General features: G+C 44.1%; 1 pseudogene; it reads right to left on the bottom strand.

The window, feature by feature from the left end:
* Positions 1-16617: 16617 nt before the first annotated feature.
* Positions 16618-19583, bottom strand: LOC149979202 (uncharacterized; annotated as a pseudogene).
* Positions 19584-22052: the final 2469 nt, after the last annotated feature.

Here is a 22052-nt window from a genome sequence, read left to right as displayed (position 1 = left end):
ACATGTTTATATATTGCTTCTAAAAAATAAAATTAAAATTACAAATAATATTTTATATTATTAATTTCAAACAAAGGCATTAGCATGATAAGAACTTGCCAGTCCAAAACGATGTCCTCTCCCGTTCAAAAAATATTCCTCTACAACCGCTAAATGAAGCGTCCTACAACAATCTCTGTCTCACCTTCCCAATCAATTTAATCTGAAATTGTGTGTACATCTGTATATCTAGACTTAGATTTAGCTTTCCCTGACTTAGTCGCCATAATGATTGATATATAAACAGCTGAATCTGCGCGTTCACCAAACAATGCAGTGCGTAATATGCGTAGCTTCTTCCGGTATGAAACTTCAATAGCAAGTGACTCACTTTACGCTGAAGCTTACTACATGGGTTGGTCTTGCAACACATAAACATGGCGTATTTCCGTTTAGCTCAGCTCATTGGCTATCTACCCAGCTAGATTTCAAGATGATCAGTGGTCGTTGGGTTAAGGATATGGCAGACATTTGCCCCCTTTGGAGAGATTGGGTACCCCTAGTAAACTGAAAAAAAAATCTGTCAAAAATTGCTAATATATGCAAATAAAAATTATTATTGGATAGAAAACACTCTAAAGATTCTAAAACCGTTGGAATTATGTCTGTAAGTATAGTAGAACTCACAGGGCAGGCATTCTTCCAAACTAGTTTTTGTGGCCATGAAAGTTGGAGCAACTTTGACGTCATGGCCCCCACCCTTCCCAACCAGTTATGATTCTGGGGAGACTTTCTATCTCTTCCGCTAGATGTCCTCTTTCAGTAGAGCTTTGAATCGCGCGAGAATTGACCCTATGGGAGTGAAATTAGTGCGTGCCACGAGAAAATAGGCTGTGCGTAGGGGCGCGAATTGGTCCCAGCCATTCCTTTGTTCCAGCACTCAAGAGAAGGGCAGACGATGGCCGATTGAATTGAAGTTTGTTTTGCGTGTCTAAAACATCATAAAGCTTGCTTCTGCACTTAGTTTGACCTGTTTAGTCGACATATAATATGTAATTTTGAAGTTTTGATGCGCAACTTTTCCGGACCAGAGGACGTTTTGGGTGCATTTCAGCTGATGTTATTAGCAGTAGCTAATACAAAGACGCAAGACTTGAAACCAAATGATGTATTGGGTAAGTATGAAGCCTTCCAGAACATTCTGAACGAAGACCATCGAAGGTAAGGGAATATTTATGCTTAAATCTGTGTTTCTGTTGACTCCAACATTACGTAGAAATGTAGCTTGGAACTGAGCGCCGTCTCAGCATATTGAATAGTGTGCGATTTCTGTAACGTTAAAAATAAATCTAACAAAGCGGTTGCATAAAGAAGCAGTGTATCTTTCTAACTATATGTAGAACATGTATATTTAGTCAAAGTTTATGATGTCTATTTACGTTATCTTGCCGCGCTACCTAGATTTCCTGCGGGCATTTTTGAGTAATTTCTGAACGTGAACTCACTGTAAATGGACATTTATGGATATAAATGGCATATTATTGAATCAAAAAAAAAATGTACTGTGTAACATGTCATATTACTGTCATCTGATGAAGATTTTCAAAAGGTTAGTGAGCGATTTATTTTTTAATCCTGCGTTTGTTGATTGCATGTTTTGGCTATTCAAATGAGCTGTGTCTGGTGGTGGTTTTACATATATATGTGCTATGTTTTCGCCGTAAAACATTTTAGAAATCTGACTTGCTGGCTAGATGAACAAGGTGTTTATCTTTCATTTGAGCTATTGGACTTGTTAATGTGTGGAGGTTAAATATTTTTAAGAATATTTTTGCGTTCCATGCGCCACCGTTTCAGCTGAACGTGGGAGGGTTGATTCCCAATTGGGAACCAATATCGTAGACAGGTTAAAAGACAGTCAATCAACGAAACAGCGGACAAATCATTGGTGCACAATGGTGTCATGACTGTCATTATCTTCAAATCGGTTTCTTTCAGTCAATATGTCCCGCGAAATCGCCCATCAGGTTTGATTGTGTTACAAACAAACCAGTTGATTGCAGTGAAACCAAACATGACTGGAAAAGTCACGTTCTGTGTGGGTTATTTACCTGGAATGTGTCGTCGAAAATGGAATGAGACGGAATTCACGACACAAGCGGTTCACAAAATGTTTCATGTTAGGCTATATAAACGGATTTTATCAAACAAAAGATAATTCATTGTGTAACAATGAGCATTGGAATTGCAAACAGATGAAGATCGTCCAAGGTAAACAATTTATTTTAATGCAGTTTGTGATTATGTTACGCCTGTGCTGGTTAAAATAGTTTTTTTTATGGGGCTCTATGCTCAGATAATCGCATCATATTCTTTCGCAGTAAATCCTTTTTTAAATCTGACAAAGCAGTTGGATTAGCAAGATTCTAGGCTTTCGATACATGTGAGACACTTGTATTTTCATGAATGTTTAATATTACTATTTATGTAGCGATCACCGTATGTTGTGGAATTTCAGCCCGCTAGCGGGTTCCGTTCGCAGAGAGGTTAAGTGTCCATGGACCCTTCCCACATTCTCACAAGTGGACATATAGTTTCATTTTCCCATAGTGGGGATTTAGGAGTCTGGCCACGTGAAATCCTTTGTTCACTCTGTAGTCTCTCTTTCTGCATGGCCAGGGGGAGAGAGTCTCCGTCAAGAATTTACTACCTGATATAACAGATCCTGGGTGTAGGAGAGAGTGAGAGAGGGGGAAGCCATCTATACCAAGAAAGGGTCATGTCATGACACATGCAACCAAATGACAGAACGGTGTGAAATTTGATCAACCCATGTCCTAGGCAGTGAAAATCATGATACATTGTCAAATAATAAATGGTTTCTAGTTGTTTTTATCATGAGTCCTGCAAGAGACCCACAAGAAAATTGGAAATTCAATAAAAGTCTTCATTTGGAGCGGCTGTTGTTTTTCATTTGTCTTTATGCATTTATTTGCTTAAGTCCTCTTTGCCCTTTTCTGAGTCAGAGGGATGGTTTGATAATATTTACCAATGTCTGAAGGTGAAATATACTTTACTCTGTGCCAATTTCCAAGGCTTGGAACTTGAATTCAAAGGGAACCCTTCATCACAACAAAGTGTCAGCCAATCTGTGGTGTGGCCCAGAGGGCAATGGCCAGTGGGGAGATTCAAACGTTTGTTTACTTTAGGCTGTCACCAGTGTAATGCATCAGAGAATAATAGGCTATTGGGGTCTCTGGTCAGTTACTAAAGCAAGGAAAGTCTGACATTGAGGTTCTCAATCACAAAACAGACATATTGGTTGATTTGAGTCTCTTTGTTGTTATCAAACAGGGGATAAATGGCAGATTCCAGTCCTAATATATTTATATACAGTGGGGAGAACAAGTATTTGATACACTGCCGATTTTGCAGGTTTTCCTACTTACAAAGCATGTAGAGGTCTGTAATTTATCATATGTACACTTCAACTGTGAGAGACGGAATCTAAAATAAAAATCCAGAAAATCACATTGTATAAATTTCAACTAATTAATTTGCATTTTATTGCTTGACATAAGTATTTGATCACCTACCAACCAGTAAGAATTCCGGCTTTCACAGACCTTTTTCTTTAAGAAGCCCTCCTGTTCTCCACTCATTACCTGTATTAACTGCAGCTGTTTGAACTCGTTACCTGTATAAAAGACACCTGTCCACACACTCAATAATACAGACTCCAACCTCTCCACAATGGCCAAGACCAGAGAGCTGTGTAAGGACATCAGGTATAAATTGTAGACCCGCACAAGGCTGGGATGGGCTACAGGACAATAGGCAAGCAGCTTGGTGAGAAGGCAACAACTGTTGGCGCAATTATTAGAAAATGGAAGAAGTTCAAGATGACGGTCAATCACCCTCAGTCTGGGGATCCAGGCAAGATCTCACCTCGTGGGGCATCAATGATCATGAGGAAGGTGAGGGATCAGCCCAGAACTACATGGCAGGACCTGGTCAATGACCCGAAGAGAGCTGGTACCACAGTCTCAAAGAAAACCATTAGTAACACACCACGCCGTCATGGATTAAAATCCTGCAGCACACGCAAGGTCCCCCTGCTCAAGCCAGCGCATGTCCAGGCCCGTCTGAAGTTTGCCAATGACCATCTGGATGATCCAGAGGAGGAATGGGAGAAGGTCATGTGGTCTGATGAGACAAAAATATAGATTTTTGGCCTAAACTCCACTCACCGTGTTTGGAGGAAGAAGAAGGATGAGTACAACCCCAAGAACACCATCCCAACCGTGAAGCATGGAGGTGGAAACATCATTCTTTGGGGATGCTTTTCTGCAAAGGGGACAGGACGACTGCACCGTATTGAGAGGAGGATGGATGGGGCAATGTATCGCAAGATCTTGGCCAACAACCTCCTTCCCTCAGTAAGAGCATTGAAGATGGGTCGTGGCTGGGTCTTCCAGCATGACAATGACCCGAAACACACAGCCAGGGCAACTAAGGAGTGGCTCTGTAAGAAGCATCTCAAGGTCCTGGAGTGGCCTAGCCAGAAAATCTTTGGAGGGAGCTGGAAGTCCGTATTGCCCAGCGACAACCCCAAAACCTGAAGGATCTGGAGAAGGTCTGTATGGAGGAGTGGGCCAAAATCCCTGCTGCAGTGTGTGGAAACCTGGTCAAGAACTACAGGAAACGTATCTCTGTAATTGCAAACAAAGGCTTCTGTACTAAATATTACGTTTTGCTATTCTGATGTATCAAATACTTATGTCATGCAATAAAATGCTCATTAATTACTTAAAAATCATACAATGTGATTTTTTTGTATTTTTGTTTTAGATTCCGTCTCTCACAGTTGAAGTGTACCTATGATAAAAATTACAGACCTCTACATGCTTTGTAAGTAGGAAAACCTGCAAAATCGGCAGGTGTATCAAATACTTGTTCTCCCCACTGTATATATATACAGCCAAAGCTAGACAAGCATTTGTGTAATATATATATATACAGTGAGGGAAAAAGTATTTGATCCCCTGCTGATTTTGTACGTTTGCCCACAGACAAAGAAATGATCAGTCTATAATTTTAATGTTAGGTTTTTTTGAACAGTGAGAGACAGAATAACAACAAAAAAGTCCAGAAAAACGCATGTCAAAAATGTTATAAATTGATTTGCATTTTAATGAGGGAAATAATATTTGATCCCCTTTCAATCAGAAAGATTTCTGGCTCCCAGGTGTCTTTTATACAGGTAACGAGCTGAGATTAGGAGCACACTGTTAACAATGTCTACACTGTATTTCTGATCATTATTTTAATTAACAAAAAAATTGCTTTTCTTTCAAAAACAAGGACATTTCTAAGTGACCCCAAACTTTTGAATGGTAGTGTACAAATGTCACACACTTTGACATACTGCACATGATTACATTGTCGTGACTTTACTTTCATTATTCTTATGACTGTTATTTATCTAATCAACTAACTGTGTTTAATTGTGACCCAATTAAACTCTAAAGTACTTTATTATCACATCAATAAAACAGTCAACGTATTAATCATAACCTCGTCTCATATCATCATTCTGAACAGTCGTTACCTCCTGCATCTGCAAAACCTCAGCCTTACTTATGATTCAGTACTACACAAATTGGTTTAATTAATTCTTTATTTACTAGCTAACTAAATGATAGCACAGAATAAACATACACTCTTAATACATCAGGAAAAGGTCCCTACCGTTTATCGCTGTTGGACCAGCCCTCCTTAGGAAGGGTGATGGGCCTTTCAGCAGGCTCTGATTGTCCGAAAGGGTCCGGACCCATCTCTTCGACTGTTGTTCACTCTGGACAATGCTCCTTTGAAGATTCGCTAGCAAGCCGTGTCGATGGTTGCCATTGGGTGGTGAGAATAGTACAGTGGTCCCACTTAACCTCTAATGACTCCCCATCCCGCATGAGGGAGCGTAATCATCGCCTGACACTAATTAGCATAACGCAACGGACATAAATATTCCTAGAAAATATTCCTATTCTTGAAAATCACAAATATATTGAGACACAGCTTAGCCTTTTGTTAATCACCCTGTCATCTCATATTTTCAAAATATGCTTTACAGCCAAAGCTAGACAAGCATTTGTGTAAGTGTATCGATAGCCTAGCATAGCATTTTGTCCAGCTAGCAGCAGGTAACTTGGTCACGGAAATCAGAAAAGCAATCAAATTAAATCGTTTACCTTTGATGAGCTTCGGATGTTTTCACTCACGAGACTCCCAGTTAGATAGCAAATGTTCCTTTTTTTTTTTGTAGGTGAAATAGCTCCGTTTGTTCTTCACGTTTGGCTGAGAAATTGCCCGGAAATTGCAGTCACGAAAACGGCGAAAAATATTCAAAATTAGCTCCATAATATCGACAGAAACATGGCAAACGTTGTTTATAATCAATCCTCAAGGTGTTTTTCAAATATCTATTCGATAATATATCCATCGGGACAATTAGTTATTAAGTAGGACCGATTGAAGTAATGGCTACCTCTGTATTTTACGCGAGAATCTCTCTGGGAGCATCAGGTGACCACTTGCGCAATGTAGCCACTTACGGGTATTCTTCAACATAAATGCGTAAAACTACGTCACAATGCTGTAGACCCCTTCGGGAATACGGAGAAAGAGTAATCTGGTTGATAGCTCATTCACTGCTCAATAGGGACTCATTAGAACGCAGCGCTTTCAAAACAGGAGGCACTTCCGGATTGGATTTTTCTCAGACAATATTTTTACAGTTTTGGAAACTTTAGAGTGTTTTCTATCCTAAGCTGTCAATTATATGCATATTCTAGCATCTTGTCCTGACAAAATATCCCGTTTACTACGGCAACTACGGCAAAAATGAAAATACTGCCCCCTAGTCACAACAGGTTAAATTCATTTTATTAGATACTCTTCTTAGTACAGCTAATCAGCTGTACCAGTGATTGTGTGAGAGGGGAGTTTCTCGCCTCTTCCTCGTGTTGATATTTAGAGTTCAAACCACTTTAGACATGGGCTGCAGCTCCCCATCTTTCCTGGTCTGGGAGGTGAGTTTATTTTCTTCACCTTGTGTTGAGGTTCATAGTTCCAACCATTTCAAACGTGTAGCTACCTCTTCACACTTTTTTCTGGTCTAATGTTAAATTCTTCACCAATCCTTTTATACACTCTGGTCAACATGGGCGGTTCCGTCAGGCTGACACGCTCTCTGACCTCACTTGGGGCGTGGCTACATACTGTACCAAGTTTATAGAAGACAAATGCTCTTATGGCTCCTAAAATCACATTCCTATCTCAGCAAAAATACTTTCCTACTTTCATATTTCATATACAACGTTAAGGATGGAGACTTAGTACATGTAGTGTTTATACTTTAAGTTACAGTATTTCCTTTATAACACTTTTAATGACATCACAAAATTAAAACCAATGTGACATTAGTTTTCTAAAGATCATCTCTGACCACTCCCCACGTTCTTATGTTAGAGTTATTGTTCCAGTATTCACTTTTAAACTATTAGAGTTTCGGCGGGAAGACTGTGTAGACAAAATAACATTCCTGTGTGGATTTTGGAGAGGGATGTTCTCTCTCCTCTCCTTTTAATTTACGACAGGGTGTTAGCTGTCAACCCGCCAGTAGCTCCTTCCTCCCCTTTGTGGGTGAGAGAGGGTCTGGTTACTGTCATCCATTGCCAAGCTGATCTGACCCATTCGGATCCTCACAGGATACCGCGTCTGACCACGGATCAGAAGGTTCTAGGTTCGACTCCTGGCTGACTCGCCATAGTATTTATTCACAAGAATGTGTATGTGGCAAATTACATTTGATTTGAAAACGTGTGCATGTTCATTTATTCAGTAATTATTATTCAAAATGTCCTCACCTGCGATTTTAACTCACAACCTCTTAGTTCAAGCCATTATTTTGGTTCACGGCGTGTATCAGTTATTTGGACTATTCTCTCCTAATTTATTTAATTTCCTTATTTAAACAATTGATATTTCTGTGTGGTTCAGTAGGTAGAGCATGGTGCTTGCAATGCCAGGGCTGTGGTTTTGATTTCCATGGGGTACCTGTATGAAAAGGCTGGTCGTGTATGGCTGTGGTACAATTTATGCGACCTTATTTGACCCTTTCTGCCTGCTTTTGAGACATGATTTGATCCCCTCCAAGGACACTACTTGTTGAGTATTTACAATACTTGTTACACAGTATTTAAATCATGAATCCCATGATAATTTTATGAAAATAAACATGAGAGTTTATTCCCTCGGAAGTTGGTACACTTACTATACAACTTACTAATGATAGTTTTGAATGTTAATCAGCCTATAAAAATGTTTGGTCTTTCATTCTTTATTATAATTGAGTTTATTCCCTCAGGCTAAATAATTGTAGAGGACAGGAGCGGACTCACTCTGATCATCTTCTGCGTAGGTCAATAAAAGCGAAATCTGAAGTCAATATTCTGCATTGGCAGTTATATGCCAAGCTCTGTTTAATGTATTGCTTTTTATTTGTACAAATAAATAGTTTTCCACCTGAAAGTAAAGCAATGACTGTGTTTTCTTGATATTGTCTTCATAAACAAGATAGGCATTACAATGTCAAATACAACCATGTCTACAACAAACTTTTCAAACACTAACTATAGCAATTTGTTTATAATTTAGGGTATATTTACAGTAACTAGAATAAAATGGAAGTCTTTGTACAACATTTGCACAAAATAACAATGAACAATAATATATACACTGAGAACAGGACAAACTTTTTCACACTAACTATAGCAATTATTTTCCAAATTTAGTACATATTCACGTTATATTTATGTCGAAATAAAAGGCGAACTGATGGAACATCAGGGAAAACTCTTTGGCAGGGCAGTAGATATATTTTCCTGCCACTCCAGGTAAGCCAGTGTGGATGTGAGGACTGTTGGGGCCATGCTTCAGCGGCTGGTGGCAGAACCTGCACAGACGGCCGGAGGGATGCTTCTCTGAGAATTTTCTCTTTTTTCTTTCCTCAGTTTTTTCCTTCCTCACAGTCCCCCTCTACTTTGAGGCCTCCAGCTCTCGTTGAAAGGTAGTAGCAGCAAACTCCTCAAATGGCATTCTTGAATTTGTGAGGCCATCTGCTGCTTATGTCTGGGATACCTTTAATCCACCTGGCGTGTCAGATTTTAAAAAAGCTTTTCGGCAAAAGCATACCAAGCGTTTATGTAAGGACATCTCTCTCAGCAGACAAAACATTACAAACAGCAAGCAGCCAAGTAGATTGGTCACGAAGGTCAGAAAAGCAATAAAATGAATCGCATATCTTTGATGATCTTCGGGTGTTTGCACTCACAAGACTCCCAGTAACAATAAATGTTCCTTTTGTTCCATAAAGATTATTTTTATATCCAAAATACCTCCATTTGGTTGGCTCGTTATGTTCAGAAATCCACAGGCTCGAGCGGTCATGATGGGGCAGACGAAAATTCCAAATAGTATCCGTAAAGTTTGTAGAAACATGTCAAACGTTTTTTATAATCAATCCTCAGGTTATTTTTACAATATATAATTGATAATATTTCAACCGGACGATAGCTTATTCCATAGGAGAGAGAGAGAAAATGTCTGCTCCACTCTGTTGGCGCATGCAAAACGCTGCTGGCACCCAGCCATCCAATGACGCGATGTGATCTTTCTCTCTCATTTTTCTAAATAAAAGCCTGAAACTATGTCTAAAGACCGTTCACACCATATGGAAGCCATAGCAAAAGGAATCTGGTTGATATCCCTTTAAATGGAGGCAAGGCATGCAATGGAACAGAGAGCTTTCAGGAAAAACAGCACTTCCAGATTTTCCTCAGGTTTTCGCCTGCAATATCAGTTCTGTTATAGTCACAGACAATATTTTGACAGTTTTGGAAACTTTAGAGTTTCTATCCTAATCTGACAAGTACATGCATATTCTAGATTTTGGGCCTGAGACATAGGCAGTTTCATTTGGGTACGTTTTTCATCCAAACATGAAACATTTAAAGAGCAGTAGAAGTTGTTCACCTCTCCAGTCTGATGAAATAAATGAATGATGGAGCCATCACCGAGGTAGCGGAACTTTGGCTGGCCACATGCTAAACAGTTCCTATGTTACTTTTTTTGCTGCTACTGCTGATTATCCAAGATTTCTTTCACCATCCTCTCAACTGAGGCCTGGGTCATAGGGATATCCTGAGGAGGACCCACCATCAGAGTTGCATCCTGGGGAGGACCCACCGCTGGTGGGTATACTGGAGAAGGTGGGATGGGTGTGACTGGGACACTGACCGTTTCACTCTCTGTAGTAAGACACTGCCACAGCTGCTGTGTCTCCAGGAGCTTATTTTGGCTGGTGTTAAGTGCTGAGCTGGTGTTCTTTCGCTTGGCCAGATGTTTTACATACCTGGAGATATGTTGCATTGTGGTAGGGTGCTGTGACGTAGAAGTCCGTCACTGGCCGCGGGCAGCATTTGGTTCTTTAACGCACACACATATTCATCACTCCTCCCTGCGCCATTATACCATAAATTAACAATGTGGATCGACACACAAATTAACTTCTGTCTTGGTGCAGGCATTTCACACTTGTCAATGCTCATATTTGAGAGATACAATAATTATTATACTTATCAATGTTGTGGATGAGCGCATTGTTTGTTTGTTCTGTTCCTCTCTCTCCATCTCTGTAGCTTCCGGGTATGCTGGAAAAGGACCCGAGCTAAGGGAATTGGGTTGGCTTTATAGTGCCTGTCCCAAATGGCTCATTAATGCATATGGGCATATTGAAAGATATTGTCAGTAGTGATGTAATGTTGTAAATGTTATGTTGTGATATTGTTTAAAACCGTGTTGCAATGTATATCCTTTAGTATGTTTAGTTCATGGAAAATGTAGGTTTGTATTGTTAATTGATTAATTAATTAGGGTTAATTGTTCTGAGGGGAGGGGCTAGCCCTACAAAAGGAGCCTCTCTCCAGTCTCTAAGGAGGGCATTTTTTGGATTGAGCTGTGGATGGGGCAGCATTGTTTTTAAGCTGTCCCATAAGGTAGACGTTGATGGCAGTACTGTTGTTTTTTGTTCCGGAATCACTTGTAAATAAACACCTTTGCACAGAAGAACTTTTGCGGCTCCGCCATCTTTTTATTTTGATAGAGGTTAGGTTATCCAGTTTAGCCTTCTGGCCTACTCTACGTGACATATGGTGGCAGTGGTGGGATGGCGTACCGCAAATCAGTGAATTCCAACAAGAGAGGTAAAGGAATGCGTACAGGATTGCGTTCTCAGCAACAGCAGCAACTGTCAGAAAAGGTACCTGAAGTTGAACCGGGGTGGAATACCATGGAATCGTCTGGAGAAGAAGAGGTCAAGTATGAAAAACTAGGAGCCCGACCGCAGGGCCAAAGACAACTAGAACTGGGTGAGCTGCTGACTGAAGGAGCAGTTGGGGGACCAGAACCACACCCAACCATGGTAACCCTTTTTCAGCAACTTTTCACCTGCCTTGAGAGTAGGGACGAAGACCTCAAGCAGGAGTTACGTGGCCTACGCCAATCTATCCTCACAGCTCCCCACCAGGCGGAACTCGTCAGTGAGAACCCAAGATTGGGTCTTCCAACAACAGGACGACAAAGGCTCGATGCAGCAGGGACTTCAACTCCACAGCAGGCACCCCAAGCAGTAATGAGGCCAGCACCAGGAGACCAGTCCAGCAGTGTTAACGTCCATCTTCCAGCATTCCTGAGGAAGGAGCCAAAGATGCCCTCATACCAGCAGGGGGAGGACATTGAAAACTACCTGCTGAGGTTTGAGCGCATGGCTAAGACGTGGCAGTGGCCTGAGGTAGAGTGGGCCTGCAGGCTTGTCCCATTGCTCACGGGCAAGGCCTTAGAGGCTTACACAGCAATGGATGAGGGGCTGGCCAATGTCTACAAGGACTTGAAGGAAGCGCTGCTGGTGAAGTTTGACATCTCACCGGAAACCTACCGTCAACGCTTCAGAGCTGCATCAACGCCATCGGGTGAGTCACCGACAGAGACATACCACCGCCTCAAGGGTCTCTACCGACGATGGGTTCGACCGGGGGAGAAGACACAGGACGAAATCGGGGAGGTCATCATCCTCGAGCAACTTCTACAAGTTCTACCACACGACATTCGAACCTGGGTCCGAGAGCACAAGCCCAAGGACGGGCTTATGGCGGCCAAGCTTGCACTGCAGTATCTTAATGCACGTAAAGGGGGCCCACCACAACCTGCAGCACCCGCTCCAAGGAGTCTCAGAGACACAAGGGACATCAGAAACGCCAGAGATGGTGGAGGTAACTCTGGGGGTTATGTGTCTGGGAGGGAGGTAAGGGATCATGCAGTTCGCTCTGATGGGAGGGGTCTGACCTGTTTTTACTGCCGGCAGCAGGGGCACAAAGCTTCAATGTGTCCGCTACGTAAATCCAAGCTCTCAGGTTACTGTTATGTACCCAGAGAGGGGGATGGTGTTCAGAATAGACAGACTCGGGAAGGGTCATGCTTGGTGCCTGTAAAAGTGAATGGTAAAAGTCTTACTGCAATGATTGACACCGGCAGTTCCCTGTCATTGATCAGAAAAGGTAATGTACCTGTTAATGACATTGATTATGGTTATCAGACACTGATCCAATGTGTCCATGGTGACCAGTCACAGCAGCCCACAGCTGAGCTCACAGTTGAGATTCAGGGTCAGAAATACCTCCTCAAAGTTGGGGTAATGGAGAAGCTACCTGTTGAGATGATTTTGGGGAGGGATGTGCCTGTACTCTCTGATCTGTTGGGAAGTGTGGGGGGTCAGCTATATGAGCAGTCAGTTTGCCAGTCTGATGTTCAGATGGCATGTTCAGTTGTCACTCGTGCCCAGGCCAAAGCTGGTTTACAACCTCTGCCTGACTTGTGTGATAGTCGGTGCGAGGGGGGAACCAAAGGGCCCAGAAAGTCACGCCGCCAGCGGCGTCTTGAGAAGTATGTGGGAACCCCTGTACCTGTAGCGGATGTGTCTGGGTTAGAGGTGCAATGGGATGTTCCACAAAATTTTGCTACACTGCAGAAGTCTGACGCAACCTTGAAATGTTTGTTTGACAAGGCCTTAGCTGGGGACAGTCAATCTTCATGTGGGGGGATTTACACAGTAGACAACCACATACTCTACCTTGGGTCAGAGGCAGATAGCAGGAAGTTGGTGGTGCCATCTACCTGTAGACCACTTGTTCTCAACCTTGCACATACAGTTCCATGGGCAGGCCATCTAGGGCGACATAAGACCTATCTTAGGCTAGGCTCCCGTTTCTTTTGGCCCTCCATGTATACTGATGTACAAAAATACTGCAAATCATGCCCCACGTGCCAGAAAACCAGTGCTGTCCGTAGGTCTGAACGGGCTCCTTTATGTTCACTGCCAGTTATCTCTACCCCATTCAAGAGAATTGCAATGGACATTGTTGGACCCTTGGAGAAGAGTAGTGCAGGTTACAAGTATATATTGGTGATCTGTGACTATGCCACCCGGTTCCCAGAAGCCTTCCCACTCCGTTCCATAACTACTCCAAAAATAATCAGTGCTCTTGTTCAGCTCTTCTCTCGTGTAGGAATCCCAGATGAAATCCTGACGGACCAAGGGACAAACTTCACCTCGCGACTGATGGTTCAACTCCACCAACAGCTGGGCATTAAAGGCTTGAGGACTACTCCCTACCATCCCCAAACGGATGGGCTCGTAGAGAGATTCAATCAAACGCTCAAGAACATGCTGAGGAAGTTTGTGGCTGACACTGGTAAAGACTGGGATAAGTGGTTACCCTTTCTGCTTTTTGCTTACAGGGAGGTGCCTTAGGCATCGACAGGTTTCTCGCCATTCGAACTCCTCTATGGATGGCCAGTGCAAGGACCACTGGACCTGCTGAAGAAGTGCTGGGAAGGTTCCCCAGTAGCTACCTCAGGACAGGGGATTGTCCAGTATGTCCTCCAGATGCGAGACAGGTTGGAACGGTACCGAGAGGAAGCTAGAGCAAACCTTCAGCAAGCCCAGAAGGCCCAGAAGAGAGGCTATGACCAGCACGCTCGCCACAGAGAGTTTGAGCCAGGACAGAAAGTCCTGCTCCTCCTTCCCTCGTCTACCAGCAAGCTCCTTGCGCAATGGCAAGGACCGTACCTAATCGGGAGGAAGATGGGCCCAGTGACCTACGAGGTGCTGCACCCGGACAAGGGTAAGAAGAAGCAAACCTACCATGTGAACCTTCTCAAGGCCTGGGAGGAGAAAGAGGAACTCTCCAAAGGAAAGTCCTTTCTGGTCCGCAGAGTAGAAGAGGATGAGTCGGATGGGGTCACAGAGGCATGGAAAGAACGAGCAGAAGTCATACTGGCTCACCTGGAAGAAGACAAGCAAGATGAGCTGAAGCAGCTGTTTGGCAAGTATCCGGCCCTCTTCAGTCAGAGACCAGGAAGAACCAAAGTCCTGGAACACGTTTGAAACATTCGTTTGAAACCTGGCCAGAACCCTGTCCGCCAGCATCCTTACCGTGTGCCTGAGAGGCTGGTGGTAGCCCTCAAGGAAGAGGTCCACACCATGATAGAGATGGATGTTGGCGAGCCATCTTCAAGTGAATGGAGCAGCCCTATTGTCATTGTCCCAAAGAAGGATGGCTCTTTGCGCGTCTGCATGGACTTCCGTAAGGTGAATGCCATCTCCCAGTTTGATGCCTATCCCATGCCCCGCATTGACGACTTACTGGAGAGAATAGGTAGAGCTCATTACATCACCACATTGGATCTCTGCAAAGGGTACTGGCAGGTGCCCCTGGATGAACAATCCAAGGCCTACACTGCATTCCGGACGCCAATGGGCCTGTTCCAGTTCAAGGTCATGCCGTTTGGCCTTCATGGGGCCCCTGCGACTTTCCAGAGGCTGATGGACAAGGTCCTCCAGGACTGTGACGATTACTGTGCTGCTTACTTGGACGACGTGGTGATCTACAGCCACTCCTGGGAGGAGCACATACAGCATCTTAGCAGCGTCCTGGGGAAGATCCATGAAGCAGGCCTCACGCTTAACCTCCTGAAGTGTGAGTGGGCGAAACAGGAGACAAAGTACCTGGGGTACCAGCTGGGTAAGGGTGAAGTTCGGCCTCAGGTGGAGAAAGTGGAGTCCATCAGGAATAGCCCTCAACCCAGAACCAAGAAACAGGTGAAGTCCTTCCTAGGTCTGGCAGGGTGGTACCGGAGATTCATTCCACAGTTTTCGACCATCGCTGTCCCTCTGACCAACCTCACTTCGAAGGGGGCCAGCAACCGTGTGAAGTGGACTGAGGAGTGTGAGGAAGCCTTCATGACACTGAAAAAACGACTGTGCTCATTCCCTGTTCTCCAGACCCCTGATTTTAAGAAGAGATTTCTCGTGCAGGTGGACGCTTCGGCTGTAGGAATTGGAGCTGTACTGGCCCAAGGGGAGCCAAGAGAAGAGCTTCCTGTGCTGTACCTGAGTCGGAAGCTGTTGCCCAGGGAAACCAGGTATTCTACAATCGAAAAGGAGTGCCTGGCTATAAAGTGGGCCCTAGATAGCCTCCGTTACTACCTTCTTGGGAGGGAATTTGACCTGCACACGGACCACAGAGCACTGACCTGGATCCAGACCATGAAGGACCGGAATTCTCGTGTGACCAGGTGGTATCTGGAGCTCCAGCCCTTCAGGTTCTGTGTCCGTCACAAGGCAGGAAAAGAGAACGTTACTGCGGACTACCTATCAAGGCTCCCGAACATGGTCGCTTCAGGAGAGGAGGAAGGTAATGTGACGTAGAAGTCCGTCACTGGCCGCGGGCAGCATTTGGTTCTTTAACGCACACACATATTCATCACTCCTCCCTGCGCCATTATACCATAAGTTAACAATGTGGATCGACACACAAATTAACTTCTGTCTTGGTGCAGGCATTTCACACTTGTCAATGCTCATATTTGAGAGATACAATAATTATTATACTTATCAATGTTGTGGATGAGCGCATTGTTTGTTTGTTCTGTTCCTCTCTCTCCATCTCTGTAGCTTCCGGGTATGCTGGAAAAGGACCCGAGCTAAGGGAATTGGGTTGGCTTTATAGTGCCTGTCCCAAATGGCTCATTAATGCATATGGGCATATTGAAAGATATTGTCAGTAGTGATGTAATGTTGTAAATGTTATGTTGTGATATTGTTTAAAACCGTGTTGCAATGTATATGCTTTAGTATGTTTAGTTCATGGAAAATGTAGGTTTGTATTGTTAATTGATTAATTAATTAGGGTTAATTGTTCTGAGGGGAGGGGCTAGCCCTACAAAAGGAGCCTCTCTCCAGTCTCTAAGGAGGGCATTTTTTGGATTGAGCTGTGGATGGGGCAGCATTGTTTTTAAGCTGTCCCATAAGGTAGACGTTGATGGCAGTACTGTTGTTTTTTGTTCCGGAATCACTTGTAAATAAACACCTTTGCACAGAAGAACTTTTGCGGCTCCGCCATCTTTTTATTTTGATAGAGGTTAGGTTATCCAGTTTAGCCTTCTGGCCTACTCTACGTGACTCTACGTGCTGTTTGGGTCAATGCATGTACTCTGAACCAGGGAATCATAATCCTCATCCGCCCACATCAGGTTGTCTTTCTCCCCATGGTGCTTGGACAGGAGCCCATCAATTGCAGTTTTCATGGGCTCTGTCCATCACACAATATTATTTTATATGACAATGCCTTCACTATACACTAACCTACATTATGTGTGTGTGTGTGCATGAGACAGAATTAGTTACTGCCCGCACACATAAGTTTGTTGGTGATAAGTAGGCAACAACATTTCCACCCCGCTGATCCTCAACACTGGGGCCCCACAAGGGTGCGTTCTGAGCCCTCTCCTGTACTCCCTGTTCACCCACGACTGCGTGGCCACGCACGCCTCCAACTCAATCATCAAGTTTGCGGACGACACAACAGTGGTAGGCTTGATTACCAACAACGACGAGACGGCCTACAGGGAGGAGGTGAGGGCCCTCGGAGTGTGGTGTCAGGAAAATAACCTCACACTCAACGTCAACAAAACTAAGGAGATGATTGTGGACTTCAGGAAACAGCAGAGGGAACACCCCCCTATCCACATCGATGGAACAGTAGTGGAGAGGGTAGTAAGTTTTAAGTTCCTCGGCGTACACATCACAGACAAACTGAATTGGTCCACCCACACAGACAGCATCGTGAAGAAGGCGCAGCAGCGCCTCTTCAACCTCAGGAGGCTGAAGAAATTCGGCTTGTCACCAAAAGCACTCACAAACTTCTACAGATGCACAATCGAGAGCATCCTGTCGGGCTGTATCACCGCCTGGTACGGCAACTGCTCCGCCCACAACCGTAAGGCTCTCCAGAGGGTAGTGAGGTCTGCACAACGCATCACCGGGGGCAAACTACCTGCCCTCCAGGACACCTACACCACCCGATGTCACAGGAAGGCCATAAAGATCATCAAGGACAACAACCACCCGAGCCACTGCCTGTTCACCCCGCTATCATCCAGAAGGCGAGGTCAGTACAGGTGCATGAAAGCTGGGACCGAGAGACTGAAAAACAGCTCAAGGCCATCAGACTGTTAAACAGCCACCACTAACATTGAGTGGCTGCTGCCAACACACTGACTACACTCCAGCCACTTTAATAATGGGAATTGATGGGAAATGATGTAAAATGTATCACTAGCCACTTTAAACAATGCTACCTAATATAATGTTTACATACCCTACATTATTCATCTCATATGTATATACTGTACTCTATATCATCTACTGCATCTTTATGTAATACATGTATCACTAGCCACTTTAACTATGCCACATTGTTTACATACTCATCTCATATGTATATACTGCACTCAATACCATCTACTGTATCTTGCCTATGCCGCTCTGTACCATCACTCATTCATATATCTTTATGTACATATTCTTTATCCCCTTACACTTGTGTCTATAAGGTAGTAGTTTTGGAATTGTTAGCTAGATTACTTGTTGATTATTACTGCATTGTCGGAACTAGAAGCACAAGCATTTCGCTACACTCGCATTAACATCTGCTAACCATGTGTATGTGACAAATAACATTTGATTTGATTTGATTTGATAGACTATGAATGACCTGTATCAAGCAGGAACTCTTCAGAGCAATCCTCTTTTGTTGTTGTAGGAGCTGGTGCCAAAGAGGAGCGGAAAAGGGCAACCAGTAAGGGCTGGGCCTGCGCTGCTGTGCTTGGATCAGTATCAGTAGAGAGTAGAGCCGCCAGAGCCAGAAGGTTATGGATATATGTCCTTTCCTGAAATAGAGGCCCAATTACCTTTAGGGAAAATTATCATGGAGCTAAACTATGTGAGTGAGTGAGTAAATTGAGTGAGTGAAATCATTCTGGATTACCTGAGGGATGTCTCCCTCCATGGCCACTGTGGAAGGAGCAGGAGTTGCAGGGCCACTGAACACCACAACTCGGCCAGAGTAATTCATGCATGACAGTGGCTGAGCTGCTGGAGGTTGGTCTGGCTCTACAGCCACAGGAGTAAGGATCCGTGTGCTTGTCCCAGCAGAGCTGAATAGGTTGACATCCTGGCTCCGGGTATTGGAGTCCAAACCTCTCTCCTGTGTCCCTGTTGGAGACGTGCATCGCTGAATACTTGGCCTGCCCTGTCACTTTCACAGAGGCCATGTTCAGCTTCACCGTCAGCAATGGGTCAAAAACAGCAGGTAGAACCACATTAGGCTGCTACAGGTCAACCAACCTCTGGAAATTCCAACGTGCCACTCCAGTCATACCCTGGGCCTGGAACGGCTCGGTTTAGACACGGTTACCTGTCACTCACCGAGCCTGATGAAAATGTTAGCCCTCCCTGACAGGGTTCCAGATGGGCACAGTCGCCCCCTCACCCTTGATGTGATTGAGTTGCAGGGTCACTCAGGCAGCCTCTCAGGATGTGTATACGCTGGATCCTCCACATCTTCAGCATCGACGGCTTGAAGAGCAGTACATCGTTGGGGTCCTTGTGTAGGTAGAAGTGTTTTAGGACATCTTCCACTCTCTTCATCAGCTCTCTTGGATGTGATACCTTAGTCCTACAGTGCTCCCGGATGTGCTGCTTGTTGGGGTTAGCAGGGAAAATCCCACAGATGTAGACCTCCTTCAGCTTCTCTAGGTCAGCCTGGTCTTCCACAGTGAAGGCTGTGTACAGGAACATGCAGAAGGAGTTGTATAGTGGATGTCTCTCCGAGACACCCTCCCTGGTGAACCGTTGCATGCGTTGGAACAAGTCCAGTTTGACATTGATGTCCCTGTTGAACTTGCTCCCTGAGGCACAATTGTTTGCCAAGTTCCCAGATGTGTCCAGACATCACCCAGGACAGGATCATCCAGTTCATTTTTTTTTGTCGCCCAATGGGTTGAACTGCCCCATCACCTCCTCCTGTTTCACCTGCTTGGTGAGGTACAGGGTGTTCTCCATAAGCCACCGGAAAGACTTGCCCATGTATTTTCCAAACTGAGGATGTATGCAATCAAAACTGTAAGTTGATCTGGATAAGTGTCTGCTAAGTAACATCAATGTAAATTTAAGGGCTTTCTGTAAAGTTGTCTAATGTTGGTGGGGCAAATGTAACCTGTTTTAATACTTATGAATGACTATGATCAATATATTTTTTTTCTTGAGTGTACTTTTAACAGAGCTGAGATTTACTTCAAATGGCATTTACCATATTGCTTACACATATCAAGTTGTTTCAGATCTACACAAGTGCCTATGTGCAAGTTGCCTGGGATCAAGACCCGCTAGGGTAGTCACCCTACTAGGGAGGGGGGGTCAGGATTTAGGGTTTTGGCCGAAATATACTGGCCCAATAAGCACATCCCCGAGAGATATCCCTTCATTTGACAGTGGTTAGGGTGGTCGTCATTGGTGCTGGTGGCCTGGGTTCGAGACCCGCTAGGGAAGTCTCTAACCCTAATCTCACATTCTTAGCAATTTATTTTAACACTAGAAGCGCTTAAGCAGTCATTTTGACTGCTCATGAATTAAAAAAATATATTACTCATGCCCCCCTCCGTTCTTTACTTATCCTAAGTAAGTCGATATAACGCACTGTCAGTGTTAGAATCTTAATATCGCAAACAGAACTGGAGTAATAACCAGTTTTAGGAGATCATGTCAATTTTTGAATGGTTTTCCCCCGTTCCCCCTCCTTCTCCCGACAGTTGAAAGTGCAGTACCCAGCTGATAATCACCTGGATAATTGCCTCAAAACTTTACATAAATTATACCAAAACTAATTTCACACATACTATAACAACATATTAAATAAATTAAGTAAAGTTTGAGCGAGGGGAAGCAAACGATGCATAATTATAAATTGGGTGGTTCGAGCCCCGTATACTGATTGGCTTACAGCTGTGGTATATCAGACAGTATACCACGGGTATGACAAAACATGTATTTTTACTGCTGTAATTATGTTGGTAACCAATTTATAATAGCAAAAAGGCACCTCGAAGGTTTGTGGTATATGGCCAAAATACCACAGCCTGCGTGCACAAGCACTTCGCTAGACTCGCACAAGCATTTCACTACACTCGCAGTAACATCTGATAACCATGTGTATATGACCAATAAAATTTGACTTTCATAAGAACAGCCTTATTCATGGTATATTGGCCATATACCACACCCCCTCTGACCTTATTGCTTAATTATATAATCACCAGTTGTGAAGGAAGAACAAGGCGGACCATTTTACTGAACTGATCTGTTCTGATTATAATCTAAAAATGGTATGTTATCAGTCTACTCTGGCCTACTTGGAGTAGGCTACACAGTGAGAACCTGTGTAATTGTACATGCTGAACTGCCAATATCTGGGAAAATATCCACATTTGGCAGCAGGTGAGCTAGTGTCAGAGAATGTGGTGATAAGGCTTGTGGAACCTTACCTTGGCAAGAGGAGAAATGTCACCATGGACAATTCCTTCAGCTCACTGTCATTGGCGAACAAGTTGCTTGCAAAGAAAAAAAATCTTGCCGGCACCATGAAAAAAGTGAGACAGGAGTTCCCTCCCTCTTTGCAAAATAAGGCACCTACACATTGTACTATTGTACTCCAAAAAGGAAGAGCGGTGCTGAACAATGACAAGACAGTGGAACACAATAAAGGTAGAACCTTTCACTCCCGCTCCTATGCGCGACGTCGCCTGTGTACTAACCACCACTCATGGCAACTATCATTCGCACCCCTGCTCCCCATCGTTACGCATACCTGGACCTCATCATCACCTTGAAAACTCTCCCTTTATTTAGCCCTTGGTAGCCTCAATTTCATCACCACCAAGAACCGCTACCCTCTCCCGTTGCACCCTCTGCAGGATTCATCTCCGCCCCGTTGCTGAAACACCCAGATCTAAGGTAACCAAAGAACTTATATCCATGTGCATACTACTCAAAGAAATGAACTATGACGTTGGTGACTGGGAGCTCCTGGCTGTGAAGTTGGCATTAGAGGAGTGGAAACACAGGCTGGAGGGTGCCAAGGACCCATTTCTCATCCTTACCAACCATCGTAACCTGTAGTACATACGGACAGCGAGGTGGCTGAACCCACGTCAAGCAGGGTGGGTCTTTTTCTTCATATCACCCAGGTTCAAAGAATTTCAAAGCCGATGCCCTGCCCAGTCTCCACGATTCGGGAGATGTTCCTGTCCTGAGTGCGCCTATCATTACATCCTCCTGAATCATTGCCCCCATGCTTTGGGATGTAGACATGTACATCTGCCAGACTCTGGAGAGGGAACCTGCACCTGCTACCTACCCTCCGGAGAGCACTTACATCCCCATGTGGGTAAAGAATTGGCTGTTGACCTGGGCGCACACATCCCCCGCTGCTGGACACCCAGGTATCACCTGCACTATTCAATCCATCTCCGCAAAGTACTGGTGGCCCACCTTGGCTCAT

Source organism: Oncorhynchus mykiss, chromosome 12 (genome assembly GCF_057628025.1).
Source record: "Oncorhynchus mykiss isolate SJ-2025 chromosome 12, ASM5762802v1, whole genome shotgun sequence".
In the NCBI taxonomy this organism is placed as follows: Eukaryota; Metazoa; Chordata; class Actinopteri; order Salmoniformes; family Salmonidae; genus Oncorhynchus; species Oncorhynchus mykiss.
Note: the sequence above shows the minus strand (reverse complement) of the source record. Positions and strands in the feature narration are given on the sequence as shown.